This window comes from Plecotus auritus (genome assembly GCF_963455305.1).
Source record: "Plecotus auritus genome assembly, chromosome: 1".
Taxonomy (NCBI): Eukaryota; Metazoa; Chordata; class Mammalia; order Chiroptera; family Vespertilionidae; genus Plecotus; species Plecotus auritus.
In genome coordinates, this window is record NC_137770.1 from 144,626,265 (window position 1) to 144,628,658 (window position 2,394).

General features: G+C 41.9%; 1 pseudogene across 1 annotated transcript; it reads left to right on the forward strand.

Moving 5' to 3' along the window:
• The first annotated feature begins 273 nt into the window (after positions 1–273).
• LOC308252851 (large ribosomal subunit protein eL32-like) lies at positions 274–680 on the forward strand (annotated as a pseudogene). Its single transcript has one exon. The product of its transcript is annotated as a large ribosomal subunit protein eL32-like (transcript).
• The last annotated feature ends 1,714 nt before the right edge of the window (positions 681–2,394 follow it).

A 2,394-nucleotide genomic window follows, 5' to 3' on the forward strand; every position in this document is an offset into this window, starting at 1 on the left:
ATTCAATGATTCATGAATTAATCAGCATCCAATCTAGCAGACAGAATGCCCTCTGAGGAACTGTACCAAATGAGACTTATAGGGAGAGGGAGCAGGAACAAGGAAGTTATAGTAGGTGAAACTGGTTTGGTTGTTGCAAGGTCACTTATAGGGGTGGGGAACATTTTTTCTGCCAAGGGCCATTATAACATCATTTGGGGGCCATTAAAAATTATCAACTTGCTCTTCCTCAGTGCTGCCTATGGATGTGGCAGCAATCTCCTACTCGGCACCATGGCTGCCCTCGGACCCCTTGTGAAACCCAAGATTGTCAAAAAGAGGACCTAGAAGTTCATCCGGCACCAGTCAGACCGATAAGTCAAAATTAAGCAGAACTGGCAGAAACCCAGAGGGATTGACAATAGGGTGTGTAGAAGATTCAAGGGCAGATCTTGATGCCCAGCATTGGTTATGGGAGCAACAAGAAAACAAAGCACATACTGCCCAGTGGCTTTCGGAAGTTTCTGGTCCATAAGGTCAAGGAGCTTGAAGCGCTGCTGATGTGCAACAAATCTCACTGTGCTGAGATTGCTCACAGCGTCTCCTCAAAGAACCGCAAAGCCATTGTGGAAAGAGCAGCCCAGCTGGCCATCAGAGTCAACAGTCCCAATGCCAGGCTGCGCAGCGAAGAAAATGAATAGACAGATTGTGTACACATTGTATTTGTGTTAACAAAATCATAAAAGTCTGCCCCCCAAATTATCAACTTAAAATTAGCCTGCTATATTTGGTCAAACATTTAATTAACTCACCCCTAATGCCTAGGCAGGGCCAGACCACAAGATATTGAGGGCCTTATATGGCCCTTGGGGCTGGACGTTCCCTACCCCTGCTTCAGGGGATAACGGGTGTATCAATCAGATGACCTAACTAGGGCTGGTCAGGCAATTCCTGGTGACTGGTTTAAGATTCCAATTCTGGAAGAGCCAAAACTGTAAGTAAGTCTTGATTTAGTGATGTGGGACTTAGCATAAGCAGCCAGCTTCATTTGGGGCCTGGTGTCTTGTTTTTAACCATCTGATTTGACCAACTTTGAGGGGAGTGGACAACAGAGCTAGCTTTTATTGAATTATTACTAAAGGCCAGGGAAAAATGTTTATCTCATATAAATTTTACAAAAACCTATGGAGTAGGTATTATTTCCATTTGGCAGAAAAGAAAACTGAGACTTTGAGAGATTAAGTACTTGCCCAAAGTCACCCAGCTAGTTAGTGGTTGGGTCATGATTCTAACTCAGGGCTTCAGGTTCTAAATCCTAGGGAAGACAGTCCAGATGTTTTATATACCAATAATCCAGTTGTCAGCATACTATATTGTTATGAAAATGGTTTGTCTTGTTGTGTAAGGAAGCTGACTCCTTCTGGCTTCCACAGACAGAGCGTTCCCTAAAATGGAATCGACTTGTAATTCCAAAGGCAGGCACACAATCATATGTTAGTCTTGTCTGTCTTCTAATCATTACAACTTTTGTCACAAGACTGATTTTTTCATGCTCTTAATAATTTATGGTTAACACTTTTTTGGAACTTCCCTAATACATTCACAATTGCATGAAAACAACAACAACAACCCCAAATGTCATGGACCACAATAGGGTGAGATATTCTGAAAAAGGTCAGGTAAATACAGAGGAAAATAGTGTGGTTATTTCCTGCACAAGTGTCTCATGCTTCTGTTGGGAAACTGATTTCATACAGACACTGACTCAACCCCTAATAGCACTGAAAGTGTGTGTGTGTGTGTGTGTGTGTGTGTGTGTGTGTGTGTGTGTGTGTGTGGTTGGCTTTGGCTTTTATATCTTTTTCCACTGTTCTTACCCTGACAACACGTGAAGGATGAATATAAGCCAGCCAGAAACAGTATTTTCATGAGGGAAAATGCATATGGGAGGGCTTTGAGGAAGAGAAGAGAAGGCTAAATGTGGTGAGATTATAGTTAGTTGGGGTTGAGTAGACCAGGATGGTGCTTAGGAGGCAGCCAGGCACCAGAGCCAGTCTAAGTACTTGACGTGAATTAACTCATTCGATCCTTACAACAACCCTGTACAACAGGTACTATTATTATCACCTTTTACTAATGTGGAAACCAAGACCCAAAATATTAAGTAGCTTTCCCAGGGTAGTTCATTTACTAACTATGTGTTGAGTGAAACAAAAAGAATTAAGTTTATGGTGTTGGTTGAACTTGGGGGAATTTTTATTCCTTAGCATGCTCTGGGGTTGATTTTTGCATTTGGGCTTTAAATACCTGAAGTACCTTTAAATGCCTTAAAGCATAAAAATATTTCTGGTGAAGTGGTTCATGCACCTTACCTTTCTCCTTCAACAGTGATTCGTGGGCACTCTAATACGTTTT